Source organism: Zea mays, chromosome 8, assembly GCF_902167145.1.
Source record: "Zea mays cultivar B73 chromosome 8, Zm-B73-REFERENCE-NAM-5.0, whole genome shotgun sequence".
NCBI classification, from domain to species: Eukaryota; Viridiplantae; Streptophyta; class Magnoliopsida; order Poales; family Poaceae; genus Zea; species Zea mays.
Window position 1 is genome coordinate 85,081,838 of NC_050103.1, and position 18,802 is coordinate 85,100,639.

The following is an 18,802-nucleotide window of genomic DNA, read 5'->3' on the forward strand; positions in this document are numbered from 1 at the left end:
AGTCCCCACTGCCTGTGTAGGTCTGCGATCTGGTTTGCTCATATGCACGAATTTGACCACTAATTTGATGATAACTTCTCTGAATAATAAAAACACGTTTTCCTGAACTTGAAATAAATTAGGAAGCGATGGTCAATTGAACTGACCACATTTTAGTGAGTTGTAAGTGTAGAAATTGTCAACTATATGTTGCTATAAATCAGTTGGAAGTCCTTGTTAGATAATTTTGCAAGTCTGTGATTGTTTAGAATTGTCAACTATATGTTGCTAGTAACTTCTTTATTAATATCAATTGAATGTGCTTATGTCAGGGGTACTTGAATCTAGAATTGTGAAATGTTTTGTTTTTTAGAGTATGTTTTAGACTTTTTAGAGCCTATGTTCAGTGTGCGGTTAGTTTAAATTTCAGTGTACATAATAACTCAATTATTTTGTTCTATAGGATGCAGTCAGTTTCGGACTTGTAGTGTTCATTTAGTGTTTAATTGTTTCATAGATGCATACAATATAGTAACTGAGCAGCCAATTCAATTGTCTTTCTTCAAAGTATGTTCGAGATTATTAGAGAATGTTTAAGACAATATTTGCCTATTATGTAGGCAGCATACTTAGATAGAGTTTTTAGTTTCAGACTTGTTAGTAACCCAATATTGTCTTTCTAGTTTAAATAGGATTTATGATTCGCCATTATGCAGTTGGGCTTATATTTTGTCATACTGTGCAATAAACAAAGGCCTTTTATGACCATTATGATTTATTCATTTATGCATTTTCAAACCAAAGCTAAGCCATTTCTTATTATGTTTTACGCTTCCACTAAAAAGCACAAGTAGATTCGTGGGCACATGTGGCCTTTATGCTAATTCATGTTGGTCTGATATATATACACGACAACCATCGGTCATCGTGTGCATTTGTAGCGACACCATCAATTGCTAAAAAACATGTATTGGATTAACGTGATTTATGCATATACAATAGCCAATTTACGACACTTTTTGTTGTGTTTTACAATGCAATTACCTCAAATCACTTCTTGTTGTGTTTTACATAAAATTATGACATTTCTTGATGTGTTTTATGGCAACCAAATCACTTCTTGTTGTGTTTTACATAAAATTATGACATTTTTTGATGTGTTTTATGGCAACCTCGGGCAAAGCAAGATACAAGACAACTACTCCAAATCGTGAGCATCTTTTACGCCTGAAATAATGGATCCCTTGCCCACTATAACATCGGCGACAATTTACGCTAAGTTATACACCTTTTTACGCTTCTTTTGTATCTGTTTTACGCCAAAACAGACAGAGCGTTGTTGGTGCCTGGTCTGGTTCGCTCGACTAGGATCAGGGCTTCCTATAACTAATGGAAGCACAGGGCTTCCGAGGTCAGGTTTGAATGGTCCGGTCGTGTGCAAGACTGTAGGTTTATCCCAAATCGGTGGTTGTCTGGCGTACGGGCAGGTGCGGTAGGTTGAAGAGATGTCAGGTCGCATTCCCCTTGCCATACGATCTTCTGAGGTCGGTCTACCTTTATATTGGCCAGGTACTCCGTCTCGACCTCCTCGATCAATTGTCTTTTGTAGTCCTCAAATTCTTGCTGATCTTCAGTCGACAAGTTCTCCATAGTCGGCTTCACGATGTTGCTTGGAGAGATATCAGAGTGATCCTTTGAATCGGCCATCTGTGGCCGATCTTGTTAGGTCACACCTCTCATTCCCAGCGGAGTTGCCAAAAAAGTGTGTTGGCTCCTGAAAGTCGCCTAGAGGGGGGGGGGGGGGGGTGAATAGGGCGAAACTGAAATTCTCAAAAATAATCACAACTACAAGCCGGGTTAGCGTTAGAAATATAATAGAGTCCGCGAGAGAGGGTGCAAAACAAATCGCAAGTAAATAAGGAGTGTGACACGAGGATTTGTTTTACCGAGGTTCGGTTCTCGCAAACCTACTCCCCGTTGAGGTGGTCACAAAGACCGGTTCTCTTTCAACCCTTTCCCTCTCTCAAACGATCCCTCGGATCGAGTGAGCTTTCTCTTCTCAAATCCTTGGAACACAAAGTTCCCACAAGGACCACCACAAGATTGGTGTCTCTTGCCTCAATTACAAATGAGTTTGATCGCAATGAAGAATCAAAGAAGGAAGAAAGCAATCCAAGCGCAAGAGATCGAAAGAACACAAGCAAATCTCTCTCACTAATCACTAAGGCGTTGTGTGGAATTTGGAGAGGATTTGATCACTTGAGTGTGTCTAGAATTGAATGCTAGAGCTCTTGTAAGTGGTTGAAGTAGGAAAACTTGGATGACTTGAATGTGGGGTGGTTGGGGGGTATTTATAGCCCCAACCACCAAACTAGCCGTTTGGTGGGGCTGTCTGTCGCATGGTGCACCGGACAGTCCGGTGCACCAGCCACGTCACCAAACCCGTTGGGATTCGACCATTGGAGCTCTGTCTTCTGGGCCCGCCTTGATGTCCGGTGGCGCACCGGACATGTACTGTAGAGTGTCTGGTGCGCCAGTATGGGCGCGCCTGCCTTCTGCGCGCGCTGGCGCGCAATAAATGCGCTGCAGGTAGTCGTTGGCGCCGAAATAGTCGTTGCCCCACAGTTGCACCAGACAGTCCGGTGTACACCGGACAGTCCGGTGAATTATAGCGGACTAGCCGTTGCAAATTTCCGAAGCTGGCGAGTTCCTGAGGCCGCTCTTCCTTGGAGCACCGGACACTGTCCGGTGTACACCGGACAGTCCGGTGAATTATAGCGGAGTCGCCTCTTGATTTTCCCGAATGTGACGAGTTTGAGTTGGAGTCCTCTGGTGCACCGGACAGTCCGGTGCGCCAGACCAGAGGTGCCTTCGGTTGTCCCTTTGCTCTTTTGTTGAACCCAAAACTTGGTCTTTTTATTGGCTAAGTGTGAACCTTTGGCACCTGTATAACTTATACACTAGAGCAAACTAGTTAGTCCAATTATTTGTGTTGGGCAATTCAACCACCAAAATTATTTAGGAACTAGGTGTAAGCCTAATTCCCTTTCAATCTCCCCCTTTTTGGTGATTGATGCCAACACAAACCAAAGCAAATATAGAAATGCATAATTGAACTAGCTTGCATAATGTAAGTGCAAAGGTTGCTCGTAATTGAGCCAATAAATATCACTTATTTAGATATGCAAGGATTGTTTCTTTATTTTTAACATTTTGGACCACGCTTGCACCACATGTTTTGTTTTTGCAAATTCTTTTTGTAAATCCTTTTCAAAGTCTTTTGCAAATAGTCAAAGGTAAATAAATAGGATTTTGAGAAGCATTTTCAAGTTTTGAAATATTCTCCCTTTGTTTCAAATGCTTTTCCTTTGACTAAACAAAACTCCCCCTCAATAAATTCTCCTCTTAGTGTTCAAGAGGGTTTTAAGATATCAATTTTTGAAAGTACTACTTTCTCCCCCTTTAGAACACAAAGAGATACCAATTTGAAATTTACCAATTGAAAATCATTAATTTTAAAATTAGGGTGGTGGTGCGGTCCTTTTGCTTTGGGCTCATATTTTCTCCCCCTTTGGCATGAATCGCCAAAAACGGAATCATTAGAGCCCTTCGAAGTACTTTCTCCTCCTTTGGTCATAAAATAAATGAGTGAAGATTATACCAAAGTTGGAGAGATGCTCGGAGTGACGGCGAAGGATGAGTTGTGGAGTGGAAGCCTTTGTCTTCGCCGAAGACTCCAATTCCCTTTCAATATACCTATGACTTGGTTTGAAATATACTTGAAAACACATTAGTCATAGCATATATATAAAAGAGACATGATCAAAGGTATACTTATGAGCTATGTGTGCAAATTAGCAAAAGAAGTTCCTAAAATCAAGAATATTGAGCTCATGCCTAAGTTTGGAAAAAGTTTGTTCATCTAGTGGCTTGGTAAAGATATCGGCTAATTGATCTTTAGTATTAATGTATGCTATCTCGATATCCCCTTTTTGTTGGTGATCCCTAAGAAAATGATACCGAATGGCTATGTGTTTAGTGCGGCTATGCTCAACGGGATTATCCGCCATGCGGATTGCACTCTCATTATCACATAGAAGAGGAACTTTGATTAATTTGTAACCATAGTCCCACAGGGTTTGCCTCATCCAAAGCAATTGCGCGCAACAATGACCTGCGGCAATATACTCTGCTTCGGCAGTAGAAAGAGCGACCGAATTTTGCTTCTTTGAAGCCCAAGACACCAAGGATCTTCCCAAGAACTGGCAAGTCCCCGATGTGCTCTTTCTATTAATCTTACACCCTGCCCAATCGGCATCCGAATAACCAATCAAATCAAATGTGGATCCCCGAGGGTACCAAAGCCCAAACTTAGGAGTATAAGCCAAATATCTCAAGATTCGTTTTACGGCCGTAAGGTGTGATTCCTTAGGGTCGGCTTGGAATCTTGCACACATGCATACGGAAAGCATAATGTTCGGTCGAGATGCACATAAATAAAGCAATGAACCTATCATCGACCGGTATACCTTTTGATCCACGGACTTACCTCCCGTGTCGAGGTCGAGATGCCCATTGGTTCCCATGGGTGTCTTGATGGGCTTGGCATCTTTCATTCCAAACTTGTTTAAAATGTCTTGAGTATATTTTGTTTGGCTAATGAAGGTGCCCTCTTGGAGTTGCTTGACTTGGAATCCTAGAAAATACTTCAACTCCCCCATCATAGACATCTCGAATTTCTGTGTCATGATCCTACTAAATTCTTCACATGTAGATTCGTTAGTAGACCCAAATATGATATCATCAACATAAATTTGGCATACAAACAAATCATTGTCAAGAGTTTTAGTGAATAAAGTAGGATCGGCCTTGCCGACTTTGAAGCCATTAGCAATAAGGAAATCTCTAAGGCATTCATACCATGCTCTTGGGGCTTGCTTGAGCCCATAAAGCGCCTTAGAGAGCTTATAAACATGGTTAGGGTACTCACTGTCTTCAAAGCCGGGAGGTTGCTCAACATAGACCTCCTCCTTGATTGGTCCATTGAGGAAGGCACTCTTCACGTCCATTTGATAAAGCTTGAAGCCATGGTAAGTAGCATAGGCTAATAATATGCGAATTGACTCAAGCCTAGCTACGGGTGCATAGGTTTCACCAAAATCCAAACCTTCGACTTATGAATACCCCTTGGCCATGAGTCGAGCTTTGTTCCTTGTCACCACACCATGCTCATCTTGCTTGTTGCGGAAGACCCACTTGGTTCCTACAACATTTTGGTTAGGACGTGGAACTAAATGCCATACCTCGTTCCTCGTGAAATTGTTGAGCTCCTCTTGCATCGCCATCACCCAATCCGAATCTTGAAGTGCTTCCTCTACCCTGTGTGGCTCAATAGAGGAAACAAAAGAGTAATGTTCACAAAAATGGGCAATACGAGATCTAGTGGTTACCCCCTTATGAATGTCGCCGAGGATGGTGTCGACGGGTGATCTCGTTGTATTGCTTGGTGGACTCTTGGGTGTGGCGGCCTTGGTTCTTTATCCTCCTTGTCTTCATCATTTGCATCTCCCCCTTAATCATTGCCGTCATCTTGAGGTGGCTCATCATTTTGTTCTTTCTCTTTATCATCTTGAGCCTCATCCTCATTTTGGGTTGGTGGAGATGCTTGCGTGGAGGAGGATGGTTGATCTTGTGCATGTGGAGGCTCTTCGGATTCCTTAGGACACACGTCCCCAATGGACATGTTCCTTAGCGCGATGCACGGAGCCTGTTCTTCACCTATCTCAACAAGATCAACTTGCTCTACTTGAGAGCCGTTAGTCTCATCAAACACAACGTCACAAGAAACTTCAACTAGTCCTGAGGACTTGTTAAAGACTCTATATGCCCTTGTGTTTGAGTCATATCCTAGTAAAAAGCCTTCTACAGTTTTAGGAGCAAATTTAGATTTTCTACCTCTTTTAACAAGAATAAAGCATTTGCTACCAAAAACTCTAAAATATGAAATATTGGGCTTTTTACCAGTTAGGAGTTCATATGATGTCTTCTTGAGGATTCGGTGTAGATATAACCGGTTGATGGCGTAGCAGGCGGTGTTGACCGCCTCGGCCCAAAACCGATCCGGTGTCTTGTACTCATCTAGCATGGTTCTTGCCATGTCCAATAGAGTTCGATTCTTCCTCTCCACTACACCATTTTGTTGTGGAGTGTAGGGAGAAGAGAACTCATGCTTGATGCCCTCCTCCTCAAGAAAAGCCTTCTATTTGTGAGTTTTTGAACTTCGTCCCGTTGTCGCTTCTAATTTTCTTGATCCTTAAGCCGAACTCATTTTGAGCCCGTCTCAAGAATCCCTTTAAGGTTTCTTGGGTTTGAGATTTTTCCTGCAAAAAGAACACCCAAGTGAAGCGAGAATAATCATCCACAATAACTAGACAGTACTTACTCCTGCCGATGCTTATGTAAGCGATCGGGCCGAATAAATCCATGTGTAGGAGCTCCAGTGGCCTGTCACTTGTCATGATGTTCTTGTGTGGATGATGAGTGCCAACTTGCTTCCCCGCTTGGCATGCGCTACAAATCCTGTCTTTCTCAAAATGAACATTTGTTAGTCCTAAAATGTGCTCTCCCTTTAGAAGCTTATGAAGATTCTTCATTCCAACATGGGCTAGTCGGCGGTGCCAGAGCCAACCCATGTTAGTCTTAGCAATCAAGCAAGTGTCGAGTTCAGCTCTATCAAAATCTACCAAGTATAGCTGACCCTCTAACACTCCCTTAAATGCTATTGAATCATCACTTCTTCTAAAGACAGTGACACCTACATCAGTAAATAGACAGTTGTAGCCCATTTGACATAATTGGGATACGGAAAGCAAATTGTAATCTAAAGAATCTACAAGAAAAATATTGGAAATGAAATGGTTAGGAGATATAGCTATTCTACCCAAACCTTTGACCAAACCTTGGTTTCCATCCCCGAATGTGATAGCTCGTTGGGGATCTTGGTTTTTCTCGTAGGAGGAGAACATCTTCTTCTCCCCCGTCATGTGGTTTGTGCACCCGCTGTCGATGATCCAACTTGAGCCCCCGGATGCATAAACCTACAAAACAAGTTTAGTTCTTGACTTTAGGTACCCAAATGGTTTTGGGTCCTTTGGCATTAGATACAAGAACTTTGGGTACCCAAACACAAGTCTTGAAGCCCTTGTGTTTGCCCCCAACAAACTTGGCAACTATCTTGCCGGATTTGTTAGTGAACACATAAGATGCATCAAAAGTTTTAAATGAAATGCTATGATCATTTGATGCATTAGGAATTTTCTTTCTAGGCAACTTAGCACGGATTGGTTGCCTAGAGCTAGATGTCTCACCCTTATACATAAAAGCATGATTAGGGCCAGAGTGAGACTTCCTAGAATGACTTCTCCTAATTTTGCTCTCCGGATAACCGGCAGGGTACAAAATGTAACCCTCATTATCCTGAGGCATGGGAGCCTTGCCCTTAACAAAGTTAGACAAATTTTTAGGAGGGGCATTAAGTTTGACATTGTCTCCCCTTTGGAAGCCAATGCCATCCTTGATGCCAGGGCGTCTCCCATTATAGAGCATACTTCTAGCAAATTTAAACTTTTCATTCTCTAAGTTATGCTCGACAATTTTAGCATCTCATATTGCTATATGATCATTTTGTTGTTTAATTAAAGCCATATGATCATGAATAGCATCAATATCAACATCTCTACATCTAGTGCAAATAGAAACATGCTCAATAGTAGATGTAGTGGGTTTGCAAGATTTTAATTCTACAACCTTAGCATGTAATATATCATTCTCACTTCTAAGGTTGGAAATAGTAACATTGCAAACATCAAAATCTTTAGCCTTAGCAATCAAATTTTCATTTTCTACTCTAAGGCTAGCAAGAGAATCATTCAATTCCTTAATCTTAGCAAGCAAATCATCATTATCATTTCTAAGATTGGGAATTGAAACATTACAAACATTTGAATCAACCTTAGCAATCAATTTAGCATTTTCATTTCTAAGGTTGGCAATAGTATCATGGCAAGTGCTTAGTTCACTAGATAGTTTTTGACATTTTTCTATTTCTAGAGCATAAGCATTTTTAACCTTAACATGTTTCTTGTTTTCCTTAATTAAGAAGTCCTCTTGGGAATCCAAAAGGTCATCCTTTTCATGTATAGCACTAATTAATTCATTTAATTTTTCCTTTTGTTCCATGTTAAGATTGGCAAAAAGGGTACGCAAGTTATCCTCCTCATCACTAGCATTTTCATCACTAGAAGATTCATATTTAGTGGAGGATTTAGATTTGACCTTCTTCCTTTTGCCGTCCTTTGCCATGAGGCACTTGTGGCCGACGTTGGGGAAGAGGAGTCCCTTGGTGACGGCGATGTTGGCGGCGTCCTCGTCGGAGGAGGAGGAGTCGGTGGAGCTCTCGTCGGAGTCCCACTCGCGGCACACGTGGGCATCGCCGCCCTTCTTCTTGTGGTACCTCTTCTTTTCTCTCCTCTTGCCCTTCTTGTCGTTATCCCTGTCACTATCACTTGATAATGGACATTTAGCAATAAAGTGACCGGGCTTACCACACTTGTAGCAAACCTTCTTGGAACGGGATTTGTAATCCTTCCCCTTCCGTTGCTTGAGGATTTGGTGAAAGCTTTTGATGATTAAAGCCATCTCCTCATTGTCGAGCTTGGAGGCGTCAATTGGTTGTCTACTCGGTGTAGACTCCTCCTTCTTCTCCTCCGTCGCCTTAAATGCCACCGGTTGTGCTTCGGACGTGGAGGGTTCATCAAGCTCGTTGATCTTCTTTGAGCCTTTAATCATACATTCAAAGCTCACAAAATTCCCGATTACTTCCTCGGGAGTCATTAGTGTGTATCTAGGATTACCACGAATTAATTAAACTTGAGTGGGGTTAAGGAAAATGAGAGATCTTAGAATAACCTTAACCACCTCGTGGTCGTCCCATTTCTTGCTGCCGAGGTTGCGCACTTGGTTCACCAAGGTTTTGAGCCGATTGTACATATCTTGTGGCTCCTCCCCTTGGCGAAGACGGAAGCGACCGAGCTCCCCCTCGATCGTTTCCCGCTTGGTAATCTTGGTAAGTTCATCACCCTCATGTGCGGTCTTGAGTAGGTCCCAAATCTCCTTCGCACTCTTCAACCCTTGCACCTTGTTATATTCTTCTCTACTTAGAGAGGCGAGGAGTATGGTTGTGGCTTGTGAGTTGAAGTGCTCGATTTGGGCCACTTCGTCCGTATCATAGTCTTCATCCCCTACGGATGGTACCTGTACACCAAACTCAACAACATCCCATATACTTTTGTGGAGTGAGGTTAGGTGATATCGCATCATATCACTCCACCTAGCATAATATTCACCATCAAACGTTGGTGGTTTGCCTAAAGGGACGGAAAGTAAACGTGTATGTTTAGGAATGCGGGGTAGCATAGGGGGATCTTACTATACTTCTTGCGCTCTTGGCGCTTAGAAGTCACGGACGGCGCATCGGAGCCGGAGGTCGACGTTGATGAAGTGTCGGTCTCGTAGTAGACCACCTTCCTCATCCTCTTGTGCTTGTCGCCTTTCCGATGCGACTTGTGGGAAGAAGATTTCTCCTTCTTTTCTTTGTGGTGTGAAGAAGACTTCTTCCCTTTGGAGGAGTCCTTCTTCTTCTCCTTCCTCTTGGTGCAGGACTCTTCCGATGAAGTGCTCCTGTGACTCGTAGTGGGCTTGTCGCCGGTCTCCATCTCTCTCTTGGTGAGATCTCCCGACATCACTTCGAGCGGTTAGGCTCTAATGAAGAACCTGGCTCTGATACCAATTGAAAGTCGCCTAGTGGGGGGGTGAATAGGGCGAAACTGAAATTCCCAAAAATAATCACAACTACAAGCCGGGTTAGCGTTAGAAATATAATAGAGTCCACGAGAGAGGGTGCAAAATAAATCGCAAGTAAATAAGGAGTGTGACACGAGGATTTGTTTTACCGAGGTTCGGTTCTCGCAAACCTACTCCCCGTTGAGGTGGTCACAAAGACCGGGTCTCTTTCAACCCTTTCCCTCTCTCAAACGATCCCTCGGACCGAGTGAGCTTTCTCTTCTCAAATGCTTGGAACACAAAGTTCCCACAAGGACCACCACAAGATTGGTGTCTCTTGCCTCAATTACAAATGAGTTTGATCGCAATGAAGAATCAAAGAAGGAAGAAAGCAATCCAAGCGCAAGAGCTCGAAAGAACACAAGCAAATCTCTCTCACTAATCACTAAGGCGTTGTGTGGAATTTGGAGAGGATTTGATCACTTGAGTGTGTCTAGAATTGAATGCTAGAGCTCTTGTAAGTGGTTGAAGTAAGAAAACTTGGATGACTTGAATGTGGGGTGGTTGGGGGGTATTTATAGCCCCAACCACCAAACTAGCCGTTTGGTGGGGCTGTCTATCGCATGGTGCACCGGACAGTCCGGTGCACACCGGACATGTCCGGTGCGCCAGCCATGTCACCAAACCCGTTGGGATTCGACCGTTGGAGCTCTGTCTTCTGGGCCCGCCTTGATGTCTGGTGGCGCACCGGACATGTACTGTAGAGTGTCCGGTGCGCCAGTATGGGCGCGCCTGCCTTCTGCGCGCGCTGGCGCGCAATAAATGCGTTGCAGGTAGCCGTTGGCGCCAAAATAGCCGTTGCCCCGCAGTTGCACCGGACAGTCCGGTGTACACCGGACAGTCCGGTGAATTATAGCGGACTAGCCGTTGCAAATTCCCGAAGCTGGCGAGTTCCTGAGGCCGCTCTTCCTTGGAGCACTGGACACTGTCCAGTGTACACCGGACAGTCCGGTGAATTATAGCGGAGTCGCCTCTTGATTTTCCCGAAGGTGACGAGTTTGAGTTGGAGTCCTCTGGTGCACCGGACATGTCCGATGGTGCACCGGACACTGTCCGGTGGCACACCGGACAGTCCGGTACGCTAGACCAGAGGTGCCTTCGGTTGTCCCTTTGCTCTTTTGTTGAACCCAAAACTTGGTCTTTTTATTGGCTAAGTGTGAACCTTTGGCACCTGTATAACTTATACACTAGAGCAAACTAGTTAGTCCAATTATTTGTGTTGGGCAATTCAACCACCAAAATTATTTAGGAACTAGGTGTAAGCCTAATTCCCTTTCAGCTCCGATTTGGGCCAAACACTAGGGTGTACCTTCTGACAGTGCTCTCTGTGGGAGCACGAACGGTCCGCGACCTCGATGCAGGGGTGTCTCCTCTCTACGTCGTACCGAACGGTTCGCTCACAAGGAGCAGATGGTCCATGATGGCACAGAGTTTTCTTCCTCGCATGAACCTAGATCTCGCCCCTAGGAGGGAACACGTCAGGGAGGAGTGTAACGCCCTGAATTTGGGGTAGAATTTTTTCTTCTTTTCTCTCACCAAATTCAGGCGTTACTCTTTCCTTTTTCCCTTTTCTTCTCTCTAAGCCTTGATCTTTTCTAAAAGTTATAGCGAGAATTAGCTCGACATCTTGGGTAAGCAAAACCTAGAACTATTTTGGGTTGTTGCATCATGCCGAATTATGCACTCTTGTGTTTGTGGTTGAGTGAATTGGAGAAATAGGCATATAGAAAATGTGGAAATTAGAAAAAGAAAAGCCTTTTCTTTTTCTCTCTCCCCCTTCTCCCCTTTTTGGCCCAAGCGGCCCAGCCGCCCCCCCCCTTCCCCTCCCACCGTGGGCCGCCTGGCGGCCCAGCCGCGCCCCCCCCTTCCCCTTTGGGCCCAGCCGGCCCAACCGCCCCCTCCCCTTTTCTTTTTCCAAAAATCCCCTCCCCGCGGGCCCCGCCCGTCATCCCCTCTCTCTCATCCCCTCCCTAACCCTAACCGCCGCCGCCCCTCTCCCTGCCCTAGCGCCGCCGTCGCCGCCCCTCACCCCGCCGCCGCCGCGCCGCCCCCGCCACGGTGAGGCTCTCCCTCCCCCTCCCCTCCTCTCCCTCCCCTCCCTCCTCCTTCCCCCCTCCCGCCGGCGCTCTCCCCGCGCCCGCTCGGCCCCACTCCCCGGCGCGCCGCTCTGGGCTCGCGCCCGGCCCCACCGCCTCGAGCTCGCCCGCCCATGGCGTCCGCCCTCTCCGTGCCGCCCTCCGGCGAGCCCAGCCCCGGCCGCCCCCGACCCCGGCCGCCCCGCCCCCGACCTCGGCCGGCCCCGCCTCGCTACGCTCGTCTCCGGCGAGCCCGCCCCGCCCTCGCCTCGAGCTCGCCGCCCCCGGCTGCGCCCCGCCTCGGCCCCGCCTTGCCCGGCCGCGCCCGGCCCCGCCACGGTCGCGCCCCGCCGCCCCGGCTGCGCCCCGCCCCGGCCTCGTCCTGGCCACCTCCGGCTGCGCCCGGCAAGCCCGCCCCCTCCTCGTCGCCCCCGCCGCGCCCGGTCCCGGCTCAGCCATCCCCGGCGAGCCCCGCCCCGGCTCGGCCGCCCGCACCCGTGCCCGACTCGGCCGCGCCGTCCCCGCCCCGGCGTGGTGGTCGGCCGTGTCTTCGCCCCGGCATGCTTGCCTGCTCGCCCCGTCGTGCCTTGCTCGCGTCGTGACGGCACCGGCATGGCCTCGAGCTCGGCCCAGCGTGCCCATGGCGCGCGGCCTTGAGCTCGGCTAACGCACGGCCCCGACGTGCGCACGGCTAGTTCGCGGCGGGTGCGTGTGGCCTCGCGCGCGTGCTCGTGTAGTTGAAAGGGAAATGTGCCCTTGGGCCATTTCTAAGTATTTTGGTGATTGAGTGCAAACACAAGTGCTTAAATGTGAATTTATGCTCATGGATGGACAAAGTGCAAAACAAGAGCAAAGGTATGTTTCTAAGTCTTGGTACATTGGTTTTGTGTACTAATATACTTGTCTAAGTATTAGAAACAGAAAGAAGAAGAAAAGAGAAGAGTTGGTTGTGTACAGCCAAAAGGCTGTTTCGGTTTGGGGCACCGGACTGTCCGGTGGTGCACCGGACAGTGTCCGGTGCGCCAGGCTGCCTCGTGCGAAGTGGCCGCTCTCGGGAATTCGCCGGCGGCGTACGGCTATAATTCACCGGACTGTCCGGTGAGCCAACGGTCGGCCGGGCCAACGGTCGCCGCGCGATCTGCGCGGGACACGTGGCCGAGCCAACGGCTAGAAGGGGGCACCGGACTGTCCGGTGTGCATCGGACATGTCCGGTGCGCCAACGGCTCCAAGTCTGCCAACGGTCGGCTTCGCTATTTAAGGAAGGAAATTGGGCACCGGACAGTGTCCGGTGTGCACCGGACTGTCCGGTGCACCCGACGACAGAAGGCAAGAAGGGCCTTCCAGATTTGCTCTCAACGGCTCCTAGCTGCCTTGGGGCTATAAAAGGGACCCCTAGGCGCATGGAGGAGTACACCAAGCAACCTTAGAGCATTCTTGATCATCCACACTCAGTCTTTGCGCATTCGTTTGTCATTCGCAGTGATTCGAGCTCCGTTCTAGTGAGAACTTTGAGATAGTCTTTTGAGCTCGATTCTTGGCCGTGTGTGTGCGCATTTTGCTGTGGATTTGTGTGTGTTGCTTCCCTCCCTTACTCCGTATTTCTTTGTGAATCTCAAGTGTAAGGGCGAGAGACTCCAAGTTGTGGAGATTCCTCGCAAACGGGATATTGAAAGGCAAAGCAAAACACCGTGGTATTCGAGTTGGTCTTTGGACCGCTTGAGAGGGGTTGATTGCAACCCTCGTCCGTTGGGACGCCACAACGTGGAGTAGGCAAGCGTTGGTCTTGGCCGAACCACGGGATAAACCACTGTGTCACCTCTGTGTTTGATCTCTTGTGGTATCGTGTTTTGTTGAGACTCCTCTCTAGCCACTTGGCGATTATTGTGCTAACACTTAACAAGTTTTTGTGGCTATAAGTTTGAGCTTTTTCCAGGATCACCTATTCACCCCCCCTCTAGGTGCTCTCAATTGGTATCAGAGGCGTTCTCTTCAAGAAAGGGACTAACCGCCCGAAGAGATGGATCCTAAGGGGAAGGGAATCGTGATCAACGACAAGGAGAAGGAGTCCTTCGTCAACGAGCCAAGGGATGACAAGTCCAACGACTCAGGCTCGGGCCACAGACGCAAAGATGGGAAGAAGAAGAAGACAAGACGAATCAAGGAGATCGTCTACTACGACAGCGATGAGTCTACTTCCTTCCAAAAGGACGACGACTACGAGAAAAAGAAAACGGTCAATTCGAACTTTTCTTTTGATTATTCTCGTATTCCTCAAAGTACTAATGCTCATTCATTATCTATTCCACTTGGTAAACCTCCTCATTTTGATGGAGAGGACTACGGATTTTGGAGTCACAAAATGCGTAGTCACTTGTTCTCTCTCCATCCTAGCATATGGGAGATTGTAGAGAGTGGAATGAACTTTGATAGTACGGATAGTCCCATGTTTATTAATGAACAGATTCATAAAAATACACAAGCTACTACTGTGTTGCTAGCCTCTTTGTGCAGGGACGAGTACCATAAGGTGAGCGGCTTGGACAATGCCAAGCAGATCTGGGACACCCTCAAGATCTCTCATGAGGGAAACGACGTCACCTTACTCACCAAAATGGAGTTGGTGGAGGGCGAGCTTGGACGGTTCGCGATGATAAGGGGCGAGGAGCCGACACAAACATACAACCGGCTCAAGACCCTTATCAACAAAATAAGGAGCTACGGGAGCACACGATGGACGGACCACGACGTCGTCCGCCTAATGCTAAGGTCATTTACCGTTCTTGATCCTCATTTGGTGAACAATATTCGTGAAAATCCCAGGTACACCAAGATGTCGCCCGAAGAAGTTCTTGGGAAATTCGTTAGCGGGCGAATGATGATCAAGGAGGCGAGGTACGTGGACGACGCCTTGAATGGTCCGATCAACGAGCCGCAACCCCTTGCTCTCAAGGCAACACGAAGCAAGGAGGCGCTACCTAGCAAGGTGGCACAGTTTGAGGCGGCCGGACTTAATGATGAAGAGATGGCTCTCATCATCAAAAGATTCAAGACGGTGCTTAAAGGTCGCAAGGGACAATCAAGCAAGACTAAAGCCAAGGGGAAGCGCTCATGCTTCAAATGCGGTAAGCTTGGTCATTTTATTGCTAACTGTCCTGACAATGATAGTGATCAGGATCAAGGGAACAAGAGGGAGAAAAAGAAGAACTATAAGAAGGCAAAGGGCGAGGCTCATCTTGGCAAGGAGTGGGATTCGGACTGCTCTTCGTCCGACTCCGACAATGAAGGACTCGCTGCCACCGCCTTCAACAAGTCATCCCTCTTCCCCAACGAGCGTCACACTTGCCTCATGGCAAGGGAGAAGAAAGTAAGCACTCATAACACTAGTACTTATGCTTCTTCAAGTGAGGATGAGTCTAGTGATGATGATGAGATAGATTACTCATGCTTATTCAAGGGATTAGATAGAACCAAGGTAGACAAAATTAATGAATTAATTGATGCCTTGAATGATAGGAATATACTCTTAGAAAAGCAAGAGGATTTGTTGTATGAAGAGCATGATAAATTTGTTGAAGCTCAGAAATCTCTTGCTCTAGAAATTAAGAGGAATGAAATGCTCTCCAGTGAATTATCTTCTTGTCATGAAACTATTGCTAAGTTAAAAGGTTTTAATGATGATTTAAATGCTAAACTAGAAGTAGCCTGTAACTCTAATTCTTGTGTAGAGATTGTTGAAACTTGCAATAGGTGTAAAGATTTTGACATTAATGCTTGTAGTGAACACCTAGTTTCAATTTCCAAACTTAATGATGAATTGGCTAGTCTTAATGCCCAACTTAAGACTAGCAAAAGCGAATTTGATAAATTAAAATTTGCAAGGGATGCCTACACAATTGGTAGACACCCCTCAATTAAGGATGGACTTGGCTACAAGAGGGAAGCCAAGAACTTGACAAGCCATAAGGCTCCTATCTCCGCCAAGGAGAAAGGGAAGGCTCCTATGGTTAGTAGTGCTAAAAAGAACCATGCTTTTATGTACCATGATAGGAGACAAACTAGAAATGCTTATAGGAGTTATAATGCTTTTGATGATTTTGATTCTCATGCTATGTTTGCTTCTAGTTCTTCCTATGTGCATGATAGAAATATTGGTAGGAGAAATGTTGTTCATAATATGTCTAGGAAAAATGTTGTCAATGTTCCTAGAAAAGTTATGAATGGTCCCTCTACAATTTATCGTGCCTTAAATGCTTCCTTTGCTATTTGTAGAAAGGATAGGAAAATAGTTGCTAGAAAATTAGGGGCAAGATGCAAGGGAGACAAAACTTGCATTTGGGTCCCTAAGGATATTTGTGCTAACCTTGTAGGACCCAACATGAGTTGGGTACCTAAGACCCAAGCCTAAATTTGCCTTGCAGGTTTATGCATCCGGGGGTTCAAGCTGGATTATCGACAGCGGATGCACAAACCATATGACGGGGGAGAAGAAGATGTTCACCTCCTATGTCAAGAATAAAGATTCCCAAGATTCAATTATATTCAGTGATGGGAATCAAGGCAAGGTAAAAGGGCTAGGTAAAATTGCAATCTCCAATGAGCACTCTATCTCCAATGTGTTCTTAGTAGAGTCTCTTGGATATAACTTGCTATCTGTTAGTCAGTTATGTAATATGGGATATAACTGCTTATTTACAAATGTAGATGTGTCTGTCTTTAGAAGATGTGATGGTTCACTAGCTTTTAAGGGTGTATTAGACGGCAAACTTTATTTAGTTGATTTTGCAAAAGAGGAGGCCGGTCTAGATGCATGCTTAATTGCTAAGACTGGCATGGGCTGGCTGTGGCATCGCCGCTTAGCACATGTAGGGATGAAGAACCTTCACAAGCTTCTAAAGGGAGAATACGTGATAGGTTTGACTAATGTGCATTTCGAAAAAGATAGACCTTGTGCAGCTTGTCAAGCAGGTAAACAAGTGGGAGGAGCGCATCACAGCAAGAATGTGATGACCACTTCAAGACCCATGGAGTTACTACATATGGACCTCTTCGGACCCGTCGCCTATCTAAGCATAGGAGGAAGTAAGTATGGTCTAGTTATTGTTGATGACTTTTCCCGCTTCACTTGGGTATTTTTTTTGCAGGATAAATCTGAAACCCAAGGGACCCTCAAGCGCTTCCTAAGGAGAGCTCAAAATGAGTTTGAGCTCAAGGTGAAGAAGATAAGGAGCGACAACGGGTCCGAGTTCAAGAACCTTCAAGTGGAGGAGTTCCTTGAGGAGGAAGGGATCAAGCACGAGTTCTCCGCTCCCTACACACCTCAGCAAAATGGTGTGGTAGAGAGGAAGAACAGGACGCTAATTGATATGGCGAGGACGATGCTTGGAGAGTTCAAGACCCCCGAGTGCTTTTGGTCGGAAGCTGTGAACACGGCTTGCCACGCCATCAACAGGGTCTACCTTCATCGCCTTCTCAAGAAGACTTCGTATGAGCTACTAACCGGTAACAAACCTAATGTATCTTACTTTCGTGTATTTGGGAGCAAGTGCTACATTCTAGTGAAGAAGGGTAGAAATTCTAAGTTTGCTCCCAAAGCTGTAGAAGGGTTTTTGTTAGGTTATGACTCAAATACAAAGGCGTATAGAGTCTTCAACAAATCATCGGGTTTGGTTGAAGTCTCTAGCGACATTGTATTTGATGAGACTAATGGCTCTCCAAGAGAGCAAGTTGTTGATTGTGATGATGTAGATGAAGAAGATGTTCCGACGGCCGCTATACGAACCATGGCGATTGGAGAAGTGCGGCCACAGGAACAAGATGAACGAGATCAACCTTCTTCCTCAACAACGGTGCATCCCCCAACTCAAGATGATGAACAGGTTCATCAAAAGCAGGCGTGTGATCAAGGGGGAGCACAAGATGATCACGTGATGGAGGAAGAAGCGCAACCGGCACCTCCAACCCAAGTTCGAGCGGTGATTCAAAGGGATCATCCCGTCGACCAAATATTGGGTGACATTAGCAAGGGAGTAACTACTCGATCTCGATTAGTTAATTTTTGTGAGCATTACTCCTTTGTCTCTTCTACTGAGCCTTTCAGGGTAGAGGAGGCCTTGCTAGATCCGGATTGGGTATTGGCCATGCAGGAGGAACTCAACAACTTCAAGCGCAATGAAGTTTGGACACTGGTGCCTCGTCCCAAGCAAAATGTTGTGGGAACCAAGTGGGTGTTCCGCAACAAACAGGACGAGCACGGGGTGGTGACGAGGAACAAGGCTCGACTTGTGGCAAAAGGTTATGCCCAAGTCGCAGGTTTGGACTTTGAGGAGACTTTTGCTCCTGTGGCTAGGCTAGAATCAATTCGTATCTTGCTAGCATATGCCGCTCACCATTCTTTCAGGTTGTACCAAATGGATGTGAAGAGTGTGTTCCTCAACGGGCCGATCAAAGAGGAGGTGTACGTAGAGCAACCCCCTGGCTTCGAGGATGAACGGTACCCCGACCATGTGTGTAAGCTCTCTAAGGCGCTCTATGGACTTAAGCAAGCCCCAAGAGCATGGTATGAATGCCTTAGAGACTTTCTAATTGTTAATGCTTTCAAGGTTGGGAAAGCCGATCCAACTCTCTTTACTAAGACATGTGATGGTGATCTGTTTGTGTGCCAAATTTATGTCGATGACATAATATTTGGTTCTACTAACCAAAAGTCTTGTGAAGAGTTTAGCAGGGTGATGACGCAGAAATTCGAGATGTCGATGATGGGCGAGTTGAACTACTTCCTTGGGTTCCAAGTGAAGCAACTCAAGGACGGCACCTTCATCTCCCAAACAAAGTACACGCAAGATCTGTT